General features: G+C 40.3%; 1 protein-coding gene across 3 annotated transcripts in view; it reads right to left on the reverse strand.

The window, feature by feature from the left end:
* The window catches only part of COL4A6 (collagen type IV alpha 6 chain), a 320,391-nt gene that overhangs the window by 177,827 nt on the left and 118,009 nt on the right, over window positions 1-24,555 (reverse strand). The gene's annotated exons all lie outside the window — the stretch shown is intronic.

The raw sequence follows: 24,555 nt of genomic DNA on the forward strand, positions 1-24,555 counted from the left end.
CTCACTTGATGGTGTCATGAGTCACATGAAATAAAAAGTCATCTTAAGCAAGCACCCTTTTAAGTCATGTCTAAGCCTCACTAAGGCTTTCCAGATGGCTGAGTGGTAAAGAATCCTTCTGCCAATGCAGGAGATGTGGGTACAATGATTCCTGGGTTGGGAAGATCCACTGGAGAAGGAGATGGCTACCCACCCAGTCTGGTATTCTTGCCTGGAAAATTCCATGGATGGAGGAGCCTTGTGGGCTACAGTCCATGGGGTTGCACAGAGACTTAGCAACCAAACCACAACATAACTCACTAAACAGCCAGTTTGATAGCTGGTTGGGGAACTGTGACTTAAATACTTGCTCATCAGTAGACATTCCAGTCATAAAATACAAGAGCATTTCTCTATATGGGGCTGGAAATAGACTCTAGACATATCCTGTGTCCCACTGAACATCTATCCTTGCACTCATTGACAAAGCAGTGGCTGTAGCAGAGAACTTGAGAGAAATTTCAACTGCCAGCAATGTAATGATATATGAAAATACCCACCCTGCACTCTGCCCTCAGAATTGTTTTGTTCAGACCCCACTTTCAGCACAGCATTCAAACCTTACAGTGACACCCCTGGGCCCAGTTAGTCAGATCCAAGTTCCTGAGATGATATTGTACAGTATCCCCTCAAACTCTCCAACATTCTTTTTCCTTCTTTGCTGTATGATGATAATGATTACTAGCTGAATTTCTACAAGCCACCGCCCACTACATGACCTGCCAGGTGCTGACCCTCTCTGATTTCTTCTCCTCTGCTCTCTCCCTGGCTCACTCTGCTTCAGTCACACTGGTAATTCAATCTATTCACTTGTCCTGCCTCAGGGCCTTTGTCCCAGCTGTCACTTCTGCCTGGAATGCTCTTCCCAGAGATGTTTTTGATGGCTGGCCACTTTTTACCACCCAAGTCTCAGTTCAACTGTCTGTTCTCAGAGAGTCCTTTCCTTGCCACTCAACTCCAAGCAGCCCCTAGTTACTTCCAATCATACCACAATGCTACCTTTCAACATTAAACATCTGTCTCCCCCCATTAGAATGTAAGCTCCATGTAAGCAGGGACCTTATCTGTGCTGTCCAACATTGCATTCCCAATGTGACAAATGTTTGATGACCTCATGGAGCTGGAATTTGAACATAGGTCTGGCTGACTCCAATGCCTTGATCTTAATCCTTATGTCTTAGTGTTTTCTAAGTCTTCTGTCTCAATGCAAAGATCCAAAAATCTGGAAACTGCCATTCTGACCCTATCCACCTTGGGGAAAAAGCAAAACATAAATTCTAACTATTATCTGAAATAAGAACTTTATCTCTGGGATGGATTTAGTATCATCCAACTTTTTTTTGTTTGTTTCATGTTGGCTGTTTTTTTTTTTTTCAAAAGAGAAAGGCATTTTTATGAGCCAGCCTCACACTTAATCATTCTTGCCTCTTTGTACTGTGAGCCTTTTCCTGCTTCCCAGGGAGCACTGTGAATTTCTCAGATGGTCTCTTATCTCTTTAGACATTCCCGCAACCCTTTATCACCACAACACCTCGGTAATAAGGTAGTGATGGCAGAGCTATGACAAAATATTGCTGTTTTAGATTCCAAACACCTTCCTGATATGAGATATTTTATCTCTCTCCTATGCCTTTGACATGGTAAGTGCTATTGTACACTTTCCAGTTTGCCCTCCACTTTATGGTATACAGGACAGGAAAGTTTTCATAAGGGTGAGATCAAGAGGTGCCATGGGAGGCAGAAGCTGCAGGCTGGGATGGAATAGAGAATAGGGAGACAGCAGCACTGAACTGAATCCTCGCTGACGCTGTGCTCCCTTTGTCTAATGTTGAGTACTATATTTCCTGGGATAATGGATCATTTCTATTGGCTTTTCCATATAGTTCTGTATTTTCCAAGTAGGCTTCAATGAACACACATAATTAGTAAGAAGAAAATAAAACCAGTATGTAACCAGATGATACATTCATCACTTTCTAGGGAGTAGACTCAACAGGCATTGCCAAAGTTGAAGTGCTATCTGTTTGTAGCTATGGCCTAATTTCAAACATCGCCCTTTAGGTGTCCCATAATATTTGTCTATTATGGACCCAAAGTTTTCAGATCTCTAGTATGGAGCAAGGAGGCTGGAGGCAAGGGAGCTGGACAAGACAGTGGGGAAAATCCCAATAACAGGAGCTGAACAAAAATGTAAGGAGCAGAAGCTAAGGTTTCTTAGGAACTTGGCAGAACAAGGAGGCAGAAACACCCAGCTAACAGACAGGAAGCCATCACTGTCTTCTGTCACTGAGGAAAGTAACCAGAGAAGGCCACAAGGCAATTTCCTGTAATGCTGGCCCTGGCAGTTCCCGCAGGAGTCTTCAGTTACACTGAGGGGTGGAGGAAATAAAAGGAGTGGCTTCCAGGGAACATGGCAAGATCAAGCACAGAGGAAGTCTCTGCCCTGTCCTGGCTTGTCTGCAGACACGTTAACCCCTGCTAAACCTGGCTACATCACTGGTGTCATTCCCATCGTGGAATGCTTTCTCCCTCTCTTAAAATCCAACCATTTCTTATACCCACAGAAAATTAGAACTGGAAAGGCCCTGAGAGATCACTGAATATGCTGGTTCTTAACTCTTATCAGACCAGCACATCATTATTTATTTATTTATTATTAAATTTTTAACTAGAGGATAATTACTTTACAACATTGTGATGGTTTCTGCCATCCGCCAACATGAATTGGCCATAGGTATACATAGGTCCCCTCCCTCTTGAAACCACCTCCCTCCCCGTCCCACCCTTCTAGGTTGTTACAGAGATCTAGCTTTGGGGTCCCTGTGTCATATGGAGAATTCCCATTGGCTATCTATTTTCCATATGGTAATGTATATATTTCAATGCTATTCTCTCAAATTATCACACCCTCTCTTTCTCCCACATAGTCCAAAAGTCTGTTCTTTATGCCTGTGTCTCCTGTGTTGCCCTGCAAGTAGGATTATCAGTACCATCTTTCTAGATTCTGTATACGTGCATTGACATATGATATTTGTCTTTCTCTTTCTGACTTACTTCACTTTGTATAATAGGCTGTAGGTTCATCCACCTCATTAGAACTGACTCAAATGTGTTACTTTTTGTAGCTAAGTAATATTCCACTGTACATATGGACCACAACTTCCTTATCTATTCACCCATTGATGCACATCTAGGTTGCTTCCAAGTCCTCACTATTGTAAATAGTGCTGCAATGAACACAGAGGTACGTGTGTCTTTTTCAATTATGATTTCTTCAGGGTATATGCCCAGTAGTGGGACTGCTGCATCATATGGTAGTTTTAGTCCTAGTTTCTTAAGGAATCCCCATACTGTTCTCCATAGCAGCATACCATTTTTTATTATAAGTATTTATTATTCTTTCTTGATTCATGGAAAGAAAACCATAAGAATAAGTTATAATGAAGATGTAAGCAATAATTTGAAAAGCACCTATTATGCCATAATTATATTGCAAAGAAAAAACAAAAGTCATCTATAAGGCTCAAGAGGGAGGGGATATACATATACATATAGCTGATTCCCTTTGCTGAAAAGAAAGTAACACAACATGGTAAAGCAATTGCACTCCAACAAAAAGTCATTTATAATGAAACAATATGTATTTTCATATGTAAATGCTCATACATGGCTTTATTAGAAGATGTAATGAAGTCATCAGAGGCCAACAGCTAGATGCAGAATCATCAGGAATGTTACCATCTGCTGAAGCAGAATGATTCTGGAATGTGATATTGCTGATTCAAGTACCACAGTTGGAGTTGTTGTTAGTGTAGTGATTGTCTGAAATGGTGAATAACTCATGGTAAAGTTCTGGGGGAAAAAAATTCAATCTTTGTTTACTGGGTAGTTTTCATTAGTAATAATAAAAAGATAAACATCCATTTCAGTAAGTAAAGTGTGATTATGTTCAGAGTTTTCACCTCCATGAATATCCAGAGGTCTTCTAAATGTAGCATAGGATGAAGGACAATTCTCTGTAGTGTATGGAACATCTATCATACTTGGTGCCTACCTAAGAGCTTTTCCCAATCATTTTGACCAAAATTGCTCTCAAAATACCTCCTGGGAGTAGAATAGTTCAATTAAGAACTATTAGCTTAATCCAAATCACCCATTGTGCAGATGAGAACACTGGAGGAAAGTACTTTGGCCCAGGTCACACTGCTAGAGAGTAGACCGTAGCACTTCTGATCCTAATTCCATATTCTTCCCTCTATTCAATACTTCTCAAGACCAATTTCAAGTTCCATTTCTTTCATGATTACTCTAAATCAGGGAAAAGATACAGCATGCACTCAGCATGTCCCACGCATTGGGCAAGTGTCCTTACAATGTTCCTTAGGCTGAGAGTCTTGTTTCCTCAACCAAACAGTAAGGCTTATAGGGAAAAGGTCAACCTATTTTGCTGTTGTTTAGTTGCTAAGTTGTATCTCTTTTGTGACACCACACACTGTAGTTCACCAGGCTCCTCTGTCCATGGGATTTCCCACTCCCACTGGAGTGGGTTGCCATTTCCTTCTCCAGGGGACCTAGGGATCAAACCCGTATCTCCTGCTTGGCAAGTTGGTTCTTTACCACAGAGCCACCTGGGAAGCCACTTTCTCACTTACTTCACTTTGTATGATACACTCGGTCCATCCATAACTCTACAAATGACCCAATTTCATTCCTTTTTATGGTTGTGCAATATTCTATCATATGTATGTACCACATCTTCTTTATCCATTCATCTGTCAATGGACATTTAGGTTGCTTCAATGTCCTAGCTATTGTAAATAGGGCTGCAATGAAACACTGAGGTACATGTGTCTTTTTAAATTATGGTTTTACTCAGCATTTCTGTAACACTTTGGTTTCTCTCTGGAGCTGACATTTAAGGCGTATGCAACGATATGGCCACACCAGATTGTCTATGATCGATGTCTACTCTGCTTAGTTAGAACATCTATTTGGATTTGATGATGTCTGTGTAAATATTTTTAATGTTATTACTACCTCACACCTCTATCCCTTTGCTAATGCTGGTTCCTTTGTCTAAAATGACTTCCCTATCCCTTTTCCCACTTATGACAGACCGAACTTCTACTCGTTCTTAAAGTCTAGCTTAAACACCATCTTCTTGGTGAATGCACCCTCAAATTCTTCCCTCTTGGCAATTTCAGGCAGAAGTTCTTACTCCCTCCTCTTTGTTAAGGGTGCATTGCCATATTTGCCTCAATCTTTTTGGTTCTGCCAATCAAACTGGACACAGTACTCTGTTTTATTCTTCTCTATAGCCCTTGTCCAGCAGATACTCAGTAAGGGCTATGAAATGATCACTCTCAGAACAACGAATTACAAGTGTCATACGAGGTCCACTTGGGCTCCTCCCTCTCTCTTTGGGTTCCTGAAATAAAGAATGACATCACAGTATTCCGTCCACAAGCCGATGTGCTTTTCTAGGCATCACCAGTGTTTTCTGGCATGAGTGGCGGCAGGGATGACCACCACACAAAAGGTAACACAGGAAGCAAGATGGAATCTAAGAACAGCTTAATTGGAGTGATTGAATGGTTGGCAAACGTGAGTTATCCTTGTGAGCAATTCCTCCAGAAGCTTAGTTCACAGAAGGTTGGCTGTGCAACATTATCTTTTGACCATTCACTCCACAAGTATTTCTTTAGCACCTGGACATGGACACCCACTCCAGTGTTCTTGCTTGGAGAATTCCATGAACTGATGAGCCTGGCAGGCCACAGTCCATGAGGTCACAAAAGAGTCAGACACGACTAAAGCAACTAACACTTTACTTTCACTTCTTTCATATGCTAGACACTGTGCTAGACATGGGAGAAAGAGGCTGCATTGTACAGCCACAAGGGAAACCAAATCCTTGTTCTCCAGGTGGTTTATCATCCAGAGGGGAACACAGAGAGTAAACAAATAAATATTACATCCATGTTTGTCAGATGATATGTGCTAAGGAGGAAAATAAAGCAGGGTAAGAGGGATAGGAAGTATTGGCAGCAGGGTGTTACTTTATATAGGGAAGTCAGGGAAGGCTTTGCTCAAAGGTGACTTTGGAGCAGGGAACCTTGCTTCTTAAAGCACAATTCCTGGTCCAGCATCAGCAGCACTGGAAATCTGTTAGAAATCCAATTCTTGGGCTTCCCTGTTGGCAGCAATGGGGCCAGAGTGCTGGAAAGGAATGGGTAAGGTGAATGGGTTAGATGATGAGGCACAGCTATAGCAGGGGCCAGAGAATGGAAGATTTTTATAGACAACTGTAAGAACTTTTGTCTTTGGAAAAACACTGAATGGTTCTGAACATAGGAGTGACACTCTAGCTTCATGTGAACTGTGGTGGGGCAAGGATGGACACAGGAAGGCCACCTAGGAAGCTGTTGTGGTAGTCCAACAGATGGAGGCTTGGATCAGAGGGGTAGTTATAACAACTGGCAGAAGTAGGAGGATTCTGGGTACATTTTTAAGGCAGAATAGCTAGGATTGGCTGATGGATTGGATGTGGGATATACCTGAAAGAGAGGAGCCAAAAATGACTCTAAGGAATGGATACATGTATATGTGTGGCTGAATCCCTTCACTGTTCACCTGAAACTATCACACCATTGTTTATCGGCTATACCCCAACACAAAATAAAAAGTTAAAAAAAATGACTCTAAGGTTTTTGAACTAGGCAACTAGAAACATGAAATTATCATTTATTCAGATGGAGAAAAAACTTTTGGGGGGCATCAGGAATTCTGGTGTTGAGATGTCTATTAGACATCTAATGAGAAATCAAGTAGATGGCTGGAGTTCAAGGATGATGGCTAGCTTGGAGATATGCACGTGGTACCTTAGTATAGACCCGACTATGTTGTGGTAACAAGCCCCAAATCTCAGTATTTCAACACAACTAAGGTTCACTTCTTGCTCATGTTACAACCCAATGAGGTACAGGCACCTCTCCTTAGTGGCTTCTTTCAAAGATGATTTGGACATTCAAGCTACTTTTGTCAAGCAACTCCACCATCTTGCTTTTAATTGCCCTGACCATGTTCATATTTTCCTTAACAAAAACTAAACACATTGGGACAACCTAACAGCGTGGAAAATAGAAGAAAACAGGGATTATTTGGTGAGCACCATCTCTGCCACCACTGGTATTATATAAAGCTACAAGACTAGATGAGGTCACTTAGGGAATGAACATAGATAAAGGGGAGAGAAGACTGAGCACTGAGGCACTTCAATGTTAAGAGAAAACAAGAAGGTACCAGAGACAGAGCCTGATAAGGAGGAGCCAGTGTGATAGGTAGAGAACCAATAAAGGGAAAGGTCCTGGCAGGTGAATGAGGAAAGTATTTCAAGGAGAAAAGGATGATACAATGTACCAAATTGTTGATAAGTCAAGTAAGGATGAGATAAGAATATACCAACGGATTTAGTAATGTGATCTGGACCAGAGAAATTTCAGCAAGGTGGTGATCTGGACCAGAGCAATTTAAGAAAGGAGAATTACGGAAATGTGGTAGAACCGTGATGCAGTTCTAAGGCCCCCCCTTAAGGGAGTGATCATGGACTTCAAGGAACACCAGTTACCAGTATTGTGAGGTTTTCTTTAGCCTTGTTAACCCAGATGGGCACAGATGCAGATTAGCAGAAGACGTGGATGTAATCAGGGGTTGGGTTCTGCTAGGTGAGAATAATAAAGGAAAAGAGGAGCAAGGGACTCAAAGGTGTATGGAAAGAAGTCATTGAAATAATAGACCATGGAATCGAGGCTTCCTAAGGAGGAAAGTGAGCACAGGTGGTAAGATGCAGTAAAAAAATATTCAGATAGTAGAATTAATGGATGATTGATGCATTAATGGGTTTGGGAAGAAATGTATGGGTTTTAGGATTGTGACCAGATCTCAGAAGAAAGAAGAGATGGTGCTGTGAAGAGGCTAGGGGGACTTCCCTGGCTAAAACTTTGCACTTCCAGTGCAGGGGACCCAGGTTCAATCCCTGGTCAGAGAACTAAGATCCTACATGCAGTGCAGTGTGACCAGAAAAAGGGGAGGGTGCTAGGGCCAGAAGATATGGTACATATATGCAATGGAATATTACTCAGCCATAAAATAGAACACAATAATGCCATTTGCAGCAACATGGATGAAGCTAAAGATTGTCATAATGAAGTAAGTCAGACGCGGAAAGACAAATATAGATATTGCTTATATGTGGAATCTTAAAAAACAGTACAAATGAACTTATCTACAAAACAGAAGCAGAGTTGCAGATGTAGAAAACAAACTATGATTACCAGGGAGTAAGGGCAGGGAGGGATAAATTGGGAGATTGGGATTGACAAATATACACTACTATATATGAAATAGATAATTAATAAGGACCTGTATAGCACAGGGAACTCTACTCAATACTCTGTAATGACCTATATGGGAAAAAGAATCTTAAAAAGAGTGGATATACGTAAATGTATAACTGATTCACTTTGCTGTACAGCAGATCCTAGCATAACATTGTAAATCAACAATGAAAGTGAAAGTCACTCAGTTGTGTCCGACTCTTTGCTACCCCATGGACTGTATAGTCCATAGAATTCTCCAGGACAGAATACTGGAGCGGGTAGCCTTTCCCTTCTCCAGGGGATCTTCCCAACTCAGGGATTGAACTGGGGTCTTCTGCATTGCAGGTGGATTCTTTACCAACTGAGCTATCAGGGAAGCCCAACTATACATCAGTACAAAATTTTTTTAAAAAGAGGCTAGGGCTTGTTAATACTCTACCCGGTACCAGGAAAGACAGCTCTAGGAATATAATAAATACTTCCTGAATTAGCTCAGTTAATGGTTGTTGAAATGGCTGCTCAATCCTGCTTTCATACAACTTAAAACTTTCTGTTTTAATGTCAGATTTCCTCAAAACACTTGTCACTCCAAATTTCATTTGATTTTCTACAACAGATCTGAACTAGGTGTTTTATATGTATCGGTATATGTAGCAACACACACACAAACACAATACTACAATGCTTTCTTTATATCTTCACCTATACCCCTAGATAGTAAGTTCCTCTGAGATGATGTTGGTTTGCTCACCTTTATGGTGAATGAATTAAAGAACCTTCTAAGCTTCAATTTCCTCAACTATAAAGTATGGATAATAATGTTTTACTTCACTGGGTATTGGGAGGTTAGAGATAGTGCCCCTAGCAAAGTGCTTGGCACTTATAGTATGCTCAATATAGCAATATGTTACCTGGTATTATTTATAACTATAACATCTAGTATGGTGCCTACATCATAGGTGAACATGTGATGACTAATTTGCATTTTAAAGGTGAGGAAATGACGGCTCAGCTATTAGTGACTTCCTCACCATAGGAAATTAGGTATCAGACTTGGGATAAGAAACCAGCCCTCACTCTCTTCCACTGAACCCACTATTACCAATTCCAGGAATTAGCTTGAAATTGGGAATTCAATTCAGGAAAAGAAAGATGAGTGTTGGTAAGATTACTTTTTATTCCTTTTTTTTATCAAGATGAGTTTATTTACTTTACAATAACTTGCATTTGCATGTACACTTTCTATAAACAACCTTCTTATAGATATAATTCTCACAACTACTTTTGAAACAAGGAAAAATTATATATAAAATTTCCAGATTAAAAAAAAATAAACCTGAGTCTTGGATTTGGTTATCACTTGGTAGTTAAGTGACAAAGTGAAGATTCAAAGCAGGGCCTCTCTTTCCAGTGCACAGCTAAACTTTTGAAAAGAAAAATAATACAAGATGCAGAGGTGCACTTTTATAACCTTCAATCCCTGCCAGGTGCCTCAGAGCCCAGAAACCAAGAGAAGCCTCTTAGGCTGGATCATAACTAGTCTGGGGCCACATTAATAATAACAGGTACCACCAATGGGATATCTGCTATGTGCCTGCCTAAGTACTTCACATTTGCTATCTCACATGTCTGTCCCAGCTACACTGAGTGGTAGGCGCCATTACCACCATTATTTCACAGCTGAGAAAACTGAGGCTTATAGGGGTTTACTAGTTTGCCTACTGAAGGTCATACAGCTTGGGAGTGGCACAAATTCAAACACAGGTTTGACTCAAAATCTTTGTGCTCTTCCACTAAGCCTGGCCTCCAGTTGTGTCATCCTAGGTTTCTGTACTTGGTGATAATAATACAGACTGTTTGGCCTTAATGGAAATCTGCCGTATAACTCAATGAACTCAAACTGGAGCTCTGTAACAACCTAGGGGGGTGGCAAAGGGTGGAAGGTGGGAGGGAGGTTCAAGAGGGAGGGACATATGTATACCTATGGCTAATTCATATTGATGTATAGCAGAAATCACACCAATATTGTAAAGCAACCATCAATCAATTAAAAATAAATATAATTTTTTTAAAAAGTCTGGCTTTACTTTGAGCAATTCTAAAACAAAACCTGTTCATTGAAGTTTAAACACACACACACACTAAACCAAGTTTAGTTGTGGTGTTGTTGTTCAGTTGCTCAGTCGTGTCCGACTCTTTGTGACCCCATTGACTGCAGCATGCCAGGCTTCTCTGTCCTTCACCATCCCCTGGAGTTTGCTCAAACTCATGTCCATTGAGTCAGTGATGCCATCCAACCATCTCATCTCATCCTCTGTCATCCCCTTCTCCTGCCCTCAATCTTTCCCAGCATCAGGGTCTTTTCCAATGAATCAGCTTAGTCTTGTCCCATGTTTAATGTGCATTTCTATGAGTTTATGAATGAATGGCTCTGGGAAGAGAAGAAAAGCTCTCAAGGCTCCCTACCAGGTGAGACGTGTCAGCCACACTTTAAGGATGAAGCTGACACCAGACATGGCTGAGTAGCTCAGGAAGGTATTTCCATCCATCCGTGAAACTGTGAAACTGTGTTCACACACATACACACATGTGACTGATGGGGTCGGGCATTTTGGGTTTCACTTGGAAAAGGCCTAGCCAGCCAGAATGAACCAGGGCCTGAAGGGATGCATGGTCCACGTAGACCTTAAAGAGCATTCACCAACCAAACGCTTGACACACAAATAGACAAACTAAATGTTGTCCATAATGCTCTTAGAGGAAAATTTCTGAGGAGATGTGAGAAAAAGAAGTGAGAAAGACACTGGGAGAAAGTGAGGAATCTTTGAGCTTTAAGGCTGGAAGCTTTAAGGCTGAGCACAAGAGGTCACACAGTTCACATGTAGTTAGGGTGGCAAGTTTTAACAAATAAAAATACAGGATGCAGAGTTCAATTTGAATTTCAGAAAAACCATTAAGTGTGTCCCAGTTAGCATATTTTTGTGTAAGTATGTCCCAAATTAGCATAAAGATGTTCCATGCAATATTTGGGACATACTTATACTAAAAATCTATTTGTTGTCTATATAAAATTTTAATTTAACTTGGCATCTTATATTTTATTTGGAAATCCTACAAGTAGCATCATGACACACTCATGTGACAAGTTCAGTTGTGGAGTTGTCTGTAGTAATTGTCAGTAATAACATTTAAAGTGCAAATTTTGCAACTTACTTTAAAAACATTAAGAGGGTATTCAAGTTTTTTTTTTTTGCAACTGAGTCACTCTTACTTATTTGCTTTCTAATTTGGTTTCCAAAACAGGAAGGAAAGGTATAGTTATCACTAACATGGGAAGGATTAGATTAACTCATTTACTCAACAAATATTTATTGTGTGCCTGCTGTGTACCAGGTACTGTGCTAGGTACTGGGGATAGCATGATAAAAAAATTGAATATGACTTTTTCATGAAGGTTCATAGCAATTTTATTCCTCACAACCCCAAAGTTGGAAAGGCCCAAATTTCCATCAATAAGTGAGTGGATAAACAAACTATGGTGCATTTGTACAATGGAGTACTATCCAGGAATAAAAAAGGAACAAAATATTGATGCATGTAACTGCATGGATGAATCTCACAGATACTATGTTAAGTGAAAGAAGCTAGACAGTAAGACCATATTCAGTATGAATCCACTTATACAAAGCTCTAGAATAGGCAAATCAAATATATGATGATAGAAATCAGAATGGTTTCATGATGATAAAAATCAGTGGTTACCTCTGCAGGTGTGTTAGGGTGTGGCTGACTGGGGGTATAGGTACTTCCTGAGATGATGGACATATTCTGTACCTTATTTGGAGAGATGTTTTTAAATGTAACATGATCAGAATGATATTTTAGAAAAGAATTTCTAGTGGCAGTATAGATAATGGACAGAAGAGGGTAATAGTGAGGTGGGAGGCCAATTAAGAGACTGTTGGAGAAAAGATGGTGGCCTGAACAAGGGTTACGGTGGTTGGATGGGAGAAGTGAATGAATCTAAGACATATTTAAAGATAGGGACACAATCAGAAAGGAATAAGACTAGAAGAAACAAGGCTTTCTCATACCAAGTCCACTTCACTGATTTGAGGACAACCTTTAATGCACACCTGATATGTACTAATGGAGTAGGAAATGGCAACCCACTCCAGTATTCTTGCCTGGAAAATTTTACAGACAGAAGAATCTGGTGGGCTACAGTCCATGGGGTTGCAAAAGAGTTGGACATGACTTAGCGACTAAGCACACATGCACACTATATGTTAAGGTGCTGTGTTGAGCACTATGGGAGAAAGACAAATATTTAGAAAATTTTCATTACACATAAGGAATTTAAAGACTAAGAACAACTATAATTGAATGAAGAAAAAGTGACAAGTATTGGAAAAGGGAAAGAGATACCTTTCTAAAACTTAGACATGATTATGTCCTCTTTCCTTTCAAAAACCTTTAATGACTCTCTTATCTTCAAACTTCAAAATTCAAGCATGAGATTAACAGACTCTTTAAATCGGACTCAACCACCATTGTAGACCAACTTATCACCTCCAATATTCTACTAATAGAGCTCTATTTATCAGCAATTCCATTTTTACGGAATGCTGTTCATATCCTATCCATTTCTGTGGAAATCTTAGTCACATATTTTCTTTGTCTTTTCTGTGACAATTTTATTGAGATATAATTCATATACAATACATTAATTCACACTTCTTTTCTTAAATTTTACCTTGCTTTTTTTCCAACAACGGGGCTTCCTTGGTGGCTCAGACAGTAAAGAATCTGCCTGCAATGCAGGAGACCCAGGTTCAATCCCTAAGTTTGGAAGATCCCCTACAGAAGGGAATGGGTACCCACTCCAATTCCTGCCTGGAGAATTCCATGGACAGATGAGCCTGGCAAGCCACACAGTTCATGGGATCACAGAGTCAGACACAACCGAGCGACTGACACTTTCACTTTCCCAACAATAGCACGATTTCTGTTTCATAATGGTATTCATTGCCCACTCTAAACAACTTCTCCTTTTGACTGCTTCAGAGAAACTGCAGTGACAGTTTCTAATAAAAATATATAAGATTATTTTGAGTGGTCATGCTGAGTGTCAGAATCCTCAGCTGCTCAAAGCTTGTTGTGGCTGTGTGTTTCACTTTCTGTGAGTCTATTCTTGCTATTAGACTTGAGGCATACAGTGTCATGAACTTTAGTGGCTTGGCCTAGAGCCTTAAGGCTTATTTATAATATGATGTCTTTAGGGAAATGATTCCAAGTTGACAAAAATCCCTTAGGATTTCTAGTTGGTAGCTGAAGTTAAGATGGAAAAGTCGGTAAGTTCTCTAAGAATTAGATCTACAGGAACTGGAAGGATTGCGATTCTAGGACAGAGTATTCGGCTTGCTGAAAATATCCTGACAAACTGTCTCATCTATTATTTAGTCCAAAGGATCAAGGACACTGCCATTTCTGTCTTTTGTACTTGGAAGAGAGAATTTAACCAATTCTTAGTTGAGATGGATAGCGAGTCCATATGGAATTCGCCATCAGTAGCAGTTATTAGAAGGAGATAGAATGGGACACAAATACAAGTTGTTTCCATAAAGATAATTTTAGTTATACATTTAGCTCATGATACAGATAGTCTTTAAGGTCTACTGATATAGATAAGAGTACAGATGTCTTGTTTGTTCATAAATGAGGAAAGAGGACATGGGGAAGAGGATCTAAACCAGGGAAATATAATGGTTCATAACTAATCCATCCCTCATGAGGTGTTAAAGAATCTGCCTGCCAATGCATGAGATGCTAGAGACACAGGTTTGATCCACGAGTCAGGAAGATCACCTGGATGAGGAAATGGCAACCCACTCCAATATTCTTGCCTGGGAAATCCCATGGACAGAGGAGCCTGGCAGGCTATAGTCCATGGTGTTGCAAAGAGTCAGACACGACTGAGCACACACGTACATACATACATGACTAGAAGGAAAAATGAGAGGGAACCCCTTCCCAAAGTACAGAACCCAGTAAATAGCAGACTAGGATCTCTGTCTTCATTTGCCAAGAACGGCATATTATTTTTACCTAATTTTATGGCTGCGATTTTTTTTTAATATGTATGCATCAACTTTTATTTTACTATTGTGTTTTTCTCCCAGTGTACAGATTTACTTCTTTCATTTAAGGAATAATTTTTTGTTTTATGGTGTTTTAAATGGTTAAATGTTATCCCTAAGTTAGAGCACCTTTGTCCTCCATGTTGACTGACTTGAAAAGAACAAAATCAAAACAAGATATGGCTGCGATTTTAAGCTGTAAATCCTTTCAGAAGTTGATCTTAATTTTGCTTGCAGGGTGAGCAAAACAAACCAACTTGTCACGTATGCCTGCATTTCTAAAATTAGGAAAAACAGCCCTAATCCCTTTTCATATGCAGAAAATAGAAACTAGTCGAGTAGTCTACTTGGTCGGTGGGAACAGACTTTAAAAAGCAACATGCTAAAAAAATAAAATAAAATCAAAACATGTCATAAGCAAAGTTAAACTGCAGTTCAAACTTTTTGGCCATAGCCAAAAGCCAGAAGCAAAGGAGTGTAACAGTATTTCTGTCTCTGATTCTCTTTTGTGACTTCGAAACTCATCTACTTTTTGTTTCCAGGCAAAATGACATGTAAAACTCATTTCAGAAAGTCCATCTACAGCAAAGCCTCAGTTACATCTTTGGTAATTCTTTTTCAATATATAGCCTATCAAAACTCACTGAAGAAGAAATAGATCATTTGAATAGTCCTATATTGACTTTAAAAGTAGAATTTGTAGTTAAACCCTTCCCACAAAGAAAACTCCTAGGCCAGACAGCTTCCCTGGTGATTTTCACCAAACACGTAAGCAGTAAATAATGCCAATCCTGTAAAACTCTGCCAGAAAATTGAAGGTGACGGATTACCTCCTAAATCATTCTATCAGTCAAGTATTACCATTACAAGCTAATATCTTTTGGGAATATAGACACAAAAATTCTGAACAACAATTTAGGAAATTGAACCCAACAGTATATAAAAATGATGGGGCTTCCCTGGTGGCTCAGTGGTAAAGAATCTGCCTGCCAATGTAGGAGACACGAGTTCGATCCCTGATCCAGGAAGATTCCACACACCCCAGAGCAGCTGAGCCCATGTGCCACAACTATTGAGCCTGTGCTCTAGAGCCCAGGAGCCACAACTACTGACCCCACATGCCGTAGCTACTGAAGCCTGCACAACCTTGTTGTGCTCGGCAACAAGAGAAGCCACTGCAATGAGAAGCCTGTGCACTGCGACTAGAGAGTAGCCCCCACCCTCAGCAACTAGAGAAAAGCCCATGCAGCACCAAAGACCCAGCAGAGCCAAAAATAAATAAATAAATAAATAAATAATTTAAATGATGATACATTATGACCAAGTACAGTTTATCTCAGGAATGATAGATTGGTTTAACATTCAAAAGTCAATCAAAGGGGACTCCTCTGGTGGTCCAGTGGTTAAGAATCTGCCTTCCAATGCAGGGGACTTGGGTTCAATTCCTGGTCAGGGCACTAGGATCCCACATGCTGGACGATGTAGCACACAAAAAAATAAAAGATCTGAGCCGAAGAAGTCAGGTCCAAACTTATATGGATACAAAGCAGAATCGGACAAAGACTCTGCATTTGGAGAACTCACACTTTAGCCAAGGAGACATACTCAGTTAAGCTCTATAGGCCTGGTACTGGCTTAGATACTGGGGAGAAGACAAACTTGAAAATATTCATCTACTGCCTTGTGCATGGCTCTCCAAGTATTTTATGGGCATTTATTACTCTCTTCTCCCCTAAGCCTGTAAGTGACTCCAATGCAGGGAGTAAGAGAGGAGCTTGCATTAGGGAATAAGTGGAATTTAGCAAACTTTAATGACATAAATCTTCTCTAAAAGACCTTTAGGGTCAGTCTTTTTGATGGGTGGTACATGCAAGTTAGGCACTGATAGAGCCTGAACACTGAAGAGGCAGTCCTGAGTATGAGGAGGTGGGAGACTGGTGACAGTTTACTGACCCAGTCCATTGATGCACTGTCTAATTTGGCTCAAAGCAAGTCGCCAGAAAGACAAGTGTGTTGTCCAAGAGCTTCCATGTGCCTGGTTCTCACTGCACAGTGACATGAAGCAACTTCTCCATCCTTAACCTGCATTCCAGTGATTAGGACAAGATTAGGGAGAAGCTCTGGAAACCCTGAAGCTTCTTAGATCATCCTTTGCCATTACACACCATGTAGAGAGCCAAGATTCAATAAATGTGTATTGAATTAATACATTCAATCAATAGATTTAAACAATAGCCTAAAGGGAGAAGCATGAATCTATTGTTGCCCAGTGGCAACGTTTCTCCTTCAGAATTAAGTACATTGTCCATTTACGGATAAAGGCTGGGTGCCACTAGCATTATTAGTAGGCGTAAAGGGCAGCAGGAAATATACTGGGTACTTTTCTTTTTTAAAATTTATTTTTAATTGGAGGATAATTGTTTTACTGAGTACTTTTCTTGTGGCTTTATTTTCCTACCTTGTCCTACCTTTGTCAATGTGCTTTGTCATATTTTGCCACATTGTACAAGTCTCTTTGTACAGAGATCTCTTCTCTATATCCCCAGAGCCTAGCACTGTGCCTGGTATATTAGTAGGTGGTTGTATTAGTTAGGGTTCTCCAGAAAAAGAGAACTAAGAGGATGTGTGTGTTTATCATATGTATTCATGCATGTATGTGCATCCATACATATGTCTGTACATGTTTAAAGGAACTGGCTCATACAATGAGGGCTGGCAAGTCTGAAGTCTTCAGGGCAGGCTGTCAGGGTGAAGACCCAGGGAAGAGTTAATGTTAGTCTCAAGTTCAAAGGCAATCTGGAGGCAGAATTTCTTCCTCCTTAGGAGATCTATCTTTTCTGCTAAGGTCTTCAATTGATTGAACAAGGCCCACTCACATCATGTAAGGTAATCTGCTTTACTCAAAATCTATTGATTTAAATGTTAGTCATATCTAAAAAATACCTTCATAGCAATATCTAGACTGGTGTTTGAGCAAACATCTGGGCACCATTGCCCAGCCAAGCTGACACATACAATTAACCACCATAGGGTTAATACATGTTTATAAAATAGAACTGAAATCACCTGTGGGCTGCCCATATTTGCATATCTACTTTTGAAAACCAAGTAGCAAATACAGTGGGCACACAGATATCAGGAATCACAGGTCACTGGTTCATTCCTAACTGGACAAAACAATTTTTCAATAAAGCCCGTGAAACATAAAATGGAAGTAATTAAGGTACAGACAGAACTTAGTTTCAGATTCCGGTCAATCTTTTAATCATTTTATAAAACTGATGAGCCACTACATTATTCATTCATTTAGATTTATGAAAGTAATATGAGCTGGCATTCATGGAACTGGTTTCTAGTCTCTTCTTTACCATTAAATGGCTTACTTGTCCTTGGGCAACTCACTTTACCTCTCTTGGTTTCTGCTTCACCAACAGCAAGATGACATCTCAGACAGTCTTTAAAGCAACTGTGGTACAGTAAATTGAAGCCTTCAGGCAGATATGGGTTCAAATCTTGGTTTATGACACTTCCTATTAATAGTTCTGGGTAAGCTGCTACTGAGCTCATTTCTGCAGCAGCAATGTGGGAATATGGAATAACCTCACACCAGGGTTGTTATACAGATTGAAGAAGACAAACTGAGTGCACAGTATACAATGGATGCTAATTACTATCACTGCCCCTTCTCCTTGCAGCACAAAAACGATATGATTCTGTTTTGTGTAGGTGGAACATTAATCCCTCTCAGAAAAACACAGCTTCCAACAGAGAGACTAATCATAAGCCGGAAACTCAAAAGATATATTTGAGATTATAGAGTCTTGAGCTGCTTTTGTTATGGTCTAATTTCATTTGGAAAGACTATGATCATTTGATATTCTTTCAAATCATGCTAAAGTCCCTTGACTCTTTAATTCCCTTGGGCCACATTGATGGCTTAGGGGGTGTGGGAAAGCAGGGAAAGGCAAGGTCATGGGTATCTCTGTAGCAAGAGAGAGAAGGTTGGGACTTCCCGGGTGGTACAGTGGCTAAGATTCCATGCTTCCAATGCAGGGGACCCAGGTTGGATCCCTGGTCAGGGAACTAGATTCCACATGCCAAAACTAGGAGTTCACATGCCACAATGAAGACTGAAGACCCCACCTGCTGTAACTAGCACCTGGCACAGCCAAATAATAAGTAAATGTTGGGGGGGGGCGCGGATTGTGAGAACTTGCCATGTACCGAGTACTATGTGCACGTGATCTCATCTAACATTCATAGCAAAGCAAAAAGTGTAGGTACTATTACTGATATCCCCATGTTTACAGATGAAAAAATTGAGGCTCAGAGGGGTGAGGTAACTTGCCCAAAATTGTACAGCTAGAAACCACGGAATTAAAATTTACCCCCACATCTGATTCAGAACACATGCTTTAACTAGTACACTGTCTCTTCTTGGAAAGTGTGTATTATATAAAAAACACACAGGCTTTTGACATTTTAAAGAAATTTAACAAGTAGAAAAATTAATATGTACATGTGTGTATGTAGGTATGTGTGTGCATATTTTTATACATATACACAATTTAAATAATTAAAAATTGAAGGGTTAAGAAATCAGTGTACCTCATTTCTCTGGAAATTAATATCACTTGCTGAGTTCTATAAGGGGGCATGAGGGTAAGTGGCAAAGTCAATGAAAGGGCTGTGCCTCTACTTATCTGTGATGTTGACTATACATCACATTCAGCATGAGACTTATATAGGATATTCCTAGTAACTGCCATGTATTTAGTGCTTACTACATGCCAGGCACTGTGCCAAGTGCTTTATATGTATAATGCCAAGTAATCCCTCAAACAACCCCATTCAGTAGATGAGAAAACGTAAGCTCAGAGGTTATAGCACTTGCTGAAGATCATACAATTAGTAAGTAGCACTGCTAGGATTCAACTCTAACTTCAGAACCTTTGTTTGTAACCACTATGCTGGATTTCCATGAAAAGCATGTCATTTCCTCAATAAATTAAATACAGGTTTACCATGTGACCCAACAATTCCACTATGAGTTATACCCCAAATAATTGAAAACTAGTGCTCAAACAAAAATTATATACCAGCCTTCATAAGAGCTATATTCATAATAGTCAAAAAATGTAAACAACCCAAATGTCTATCGACAGATGAATGAATAAACAAAATGTGGTGTACACACACACACAACACACACAGTGGAGCATTATGCCGTGCTGTGCTTTGTCACTGTCGTGTCTGACTCTTTGCAACCCCATGGCCTGTAGCCTGCCAGGATCCTCTGTCCATGGGGATTCTCCAGGTAACAATACTGGAATGGGTTGCCATGCCCTCCTTCAGGGGATCTTCCCAACCCAGGGATCGAACCCAGGTCTCCCACATTGCACATGGATTCTTTACCATCTGAGCCACCAGGGAAGCCCACGAATACTGGAGTGGGTAGCCTATCCCGTCTCCAGGGGATCTTCTTGACCCAGGAATTGAACCCAAGTCTCCTGCATGGCAGGCAGATTCTTTACCAGTTGAGCTACCAGGAAAGCCCCAATGGAACATTATGCAGCCATACAAAGGAGCAAAATTCTGATACATACTATAACATGAATGAACCTTAGAAATATGCTAAGTGGAAGCAGCCAGACACAAAAGGCTGCATACTGTGTGATTTCCTTTACATGAAATATTCAGAATAGGCCAATCCATAGATACAAAGGAAGATTAGTTGTTGCCAGGGGCTCAGGAAAGCAGGGAATGGGGAGTGACTGCTTAATGGGTACGGGGGTCCCACTTGGTATTGTGAAAAAGTTCTGATATGAGGTAGTAGTGATGGTTGCACAACATTGTGAATGTACTCATGTCACTGGACTGTAGACTGTAAAATGGTAAATTTTATGTGATACACATTTTACCACAATAAAAATCAATCAATTAACCAGACCATTTGTCCCTGGTTTTCCCTTTGTCTAATTGTGGGTTTTGTCTCTGAAAGTCTCTTCTCTGCTGGCTCCTCAACATTCTGGGTTCATTTCTCCCTCTCTGCCATAACTCCTACTGTGCCTTCTTGATTCTTCCTAAGACCTGGAGCCTCCTCCCTCTGCCCAAGCCCAACCAATTCAGTTGTGACCCACCCTTCCATGAAGACTTCCCAGTTATTCTCTTTTTCTAATCAAGAAATCCAGAATGACCCAAGTAAGCCCACTTTATTTTAAAATTAATATTAAAAGTTAGCATTATATGACTGTTTCCAAAACAATACCTTTTGGCTCTTAGACCAGTGTCCTTTCTATTGATACCTCACTGTCTCCCACAGCACTTAGAGTTATCACCTGAATGGGCATAATTATAGTTTACACCCACATATATGTATATGTTCTCAGTGGGGTTCTTGTGGGTTAGCCTTATATCTCTGGTAATACACTCATTTCTTGACGGTAATACCTGTTTCTCACACATCTTTGAATCACCCAACATGTGCTGGCACATAATAGATGCCCAATAAATATTTCTGATGAGTGACCTACAAATTTTCACTATCTGCCTCAAACCCATTACTAACATATAAAATAGAACAATATAACCCATCATTTCATCAGAAAGGAAACATCTGTTTATTCTACTGCATTTTAGTTTCTAACAAATTAAAATCAGATGAGCTCTTGCTAGCGAACCAGGGAACAGACAGACGCTTTTTAAGAAGAGACAATGTGGTGTACTAGTTAAAAGCATATGTTCTGAATCAAAACAGACATGGGAGTAAATCCCAATTCTGTGTTTACTAGCTGTGTAATCTTGGGTAAGTTACCATATCCCCCTGAGCCTCAGTTTGCTCATCTGTAAATGTGGGATGTTAGTAACAGTACCTCCCCATGCTGTGTGTTATAAATATATTGATGTGGCTCAGACAGGAAAGAATTTTCCCACAATGAGGGAGATCCGGGTTCGATCCCTGGGTCGGGAAGATCCACTGGAGAAGGGAACAGCTACCCAGTTTAGTATTCTTGCATGGAGAATCCCATGGACAGAGGAACATGGCAGGCTACAGTCCATGGGTCTGCAAAGAGTCAGACATGACTTGAGAGACTAAGCATGCAAAAAAAAAAATGATACAAATGAGCTTATTTACAAAACAGAAATAAGAACTCACAGACATAGAGAACAAATTTATCTTACCAAAGGGGAAAGGGGAAAATGAAGGATAAATTAGGAGTTTGGGGATTAAAATATACACACTACCATAGATAAAATAGGTAATCAACAAAGACCCATTGTATAGCACAGGAACTTACTCAATATTCTGTAATAACATATAATAGAAGAGAATGTAAAAAAAAGTTCTCTCTCTATATATACAGCTGAAACTAACATAACACTGTAAATAAACTATATTTCCCAAAACAAGGTGAAAAAATGTATGAGATAATGTAAGCATAGTGGCAGATAGATAGCAAGTACTCAACTTGTTAGAATTTATAATTATCGATTGCTTTCCTAAAACCCCTTCCTAAGGACACAGTTTATTCATAGTCTTAGGGCTCAGGGAAGTAATTGGCCTAGCGCTCCACCAATTCAATCATTGGGTCCTAAATGTGGAACCAGGACCCAAAGATATACATTAGGAAGGCTCAGTAATCAAATCCAGGAAAATGCAGGCTGATGCTGTGATACTGTAATTATGACCTAATAAGTCCAATTAACTGTGCCGGCCAGATTCCTTTTGGAATAACTGCAGCGTTCCTAAGCCTGAGAACAAAAGTGGGGCTTGAAAGAAGGGCTAGTTTGCATCCTGGCAGATGAACAAGGGATCTGCTTGTGGCTTACCAGCTGATAATAGAGAAATCAGTGCACGGGAATGAGATGGCATTCCCAGTGTTTAACCACAAGAATAAGCCTTTTAATTCCCTAAGCCCTATGGGTCTCTTGGACACATGGTTATTCATCAATTTTCTTCAAATATCTGATTGCCCATGCATGCCAAGACAGTTGCCCATGTTTCAGTAGACTGGCTCATGCCTGGGCACAGGGATTTGAGACTAAAGAGTGAAGTTCCATGAGGTGGAAAGCAAAAGAGGAGTCAGAACAAAAAAAATAGCCTTGGGAATTAAAGAGCTGTAATCTTTGTAAAGAATTAGCAGTGCACACACCATAGCTCTTTCAGACTGGTCTTTCTCAGGAATCCAAATCTCTGACAATATTGCTGGAGGGTATAGAAATCCATTGAGAAAGATTTCTGGGATGGCAAACCCACTGTTGGCAGACAGCTGGCTGCTCTCAAGGTCAGCTAGGTTGGTTTTCCCCTTTGGGTGAACTGTCTCTAGCTCTTCTACCATCAGCTTTGGTCCTCAAAAGCCATGGTTAGAAATGAGTTTGCAATATTGTAATAATCAAGCGAATGAATAGAGCTTTGTTTCATCTGGTCCTAGAGGTTATACCTTGATCTGTTCTGAAGGTAGGTACTAATCTGATGGAGTTTTCAAAATTAACAACAGAAATCTGAACTGAGTTTGGACTATCTATAGCATGTGAAAGGATGAGGGGTGGGCAGGAGAAAGAGGATTTTTATTGTCAAGCTAAGCTTCACAAGATTTCATAGGGCGACATGGGATACCCTGCTCAACTCATGCACTTTCAAATGATTGTTTCTTTCTTTCCACTCAGAGTCCACTTCCCCCTTTGTCCACACACTTTGTCCCCTCCCTGCTGAAAATGTTGGGGACCAGAACTTTTTCATCAGTACCTCCGACTTGGGGAAAGTTGGTGGATTCGGGTGGGGACAGGTGGGTTTTTTCTGGAAAACCAGGTGTGGACTTCAAAGCAGCTCAAAGAGCCTGGGGCTAGAAGTGTACTTTCTGACTAAATCAGACCCATGGCTTCTGAATCCCACACCGCATTCCTGTGCTTATTTTTTAATTTATAGAAAGAACCCAACAATTAATTGAAAACCAGTATTAAGGCATGTATAATACCCCCTTTTGTTGTATTCCATCTTCATCTGACCCTTTCCCTTTTCATCTGCCTTCCTTTGGGATCTGCTTTTCTTTTATCACACCTGCTCCTTCCCTGGCACTTACTGCTTCCAGTGTATTTCCTCTCTCAGAAGCCTAATCGGGCCCCACCCTCACACTTCCAAATGTCCACAGCTACTTGTAGTGGGACCCCAATCCCAATTTTCCTCCACACTCTTCCAGAAAACCGTCTCCTAACCAGAGCTTTGCTAAAAGCAGACAGGCCTCTCTTCCTGTGGGTGATGGTGATCTGCTCAGGGAATGACAAGATTTTGATCTCAAAGCCAGGAATGCTCAGGCTTCAGAGATTTTCACATTTTTCACCGCCTCTGTCCTGAACTGCTCTTTCTGACCTGCCTTGCACTCTACCACTTGGCCTCCTTTTAATCTTCTTGGCTTCTGACCTCATGACTCATTTTCCCCACTCGCAGTCTTGCCTTGGATCTTATTCTTGCTACAGCTTCTCTATTTTTGAGCTATCTGATTTCCTTCACAATAATGATTCCAGCTCCTTCTCTTGCTATGTTGCACTTCACTGCCCTGGATAAACACCTTGCTCAGTTCTCCTCCAAACTCGTGGACCCAGGTCTCCTACATTGCAGGCAGATTCTTAACTGTCTAAGCCACCAGGGAGGTCGAACTCATGCACAGGACCCAGAAACTCTGCTCAAATCCCACCCCTTATAAACTCGTTTAGCTCTTATTCCTGAAACTCATTCAATACTTCCCATATAAAGCCTTGTAATGCAAAATTTTCAGATTCATTCATTTCATAGATAGCAGATGCTTTTTACTTTCAGGGTATACTGGGCATATACAAATAAATCATTCTGCAAGGCAAAACTGGGGAATTCAATAGAACGTTCTGCAATGATGGAAATGCTCTGTTTGTGCCATTAAATTTAGCAGCCGCTAGTCACATGTGACTATTAAGCACGTGAAAGGTGACTAGTTAAACTGAAGAACTGATACTTAAATTAACTA

The sequence above is a fragment of the Dama dama genome, chromosome X (genome assembly GCF_033118175.1).
Source record: "Dama dama isolate Ldn47 chromosome X, ASM3311817v1, whole genome shotgun sequence".
Taxonomy (NCBI): Eukaryota; Metazoa; Chordata; class Mammalia; order Artiodactyla; family Cervidae; genus Dama; species Dama dama.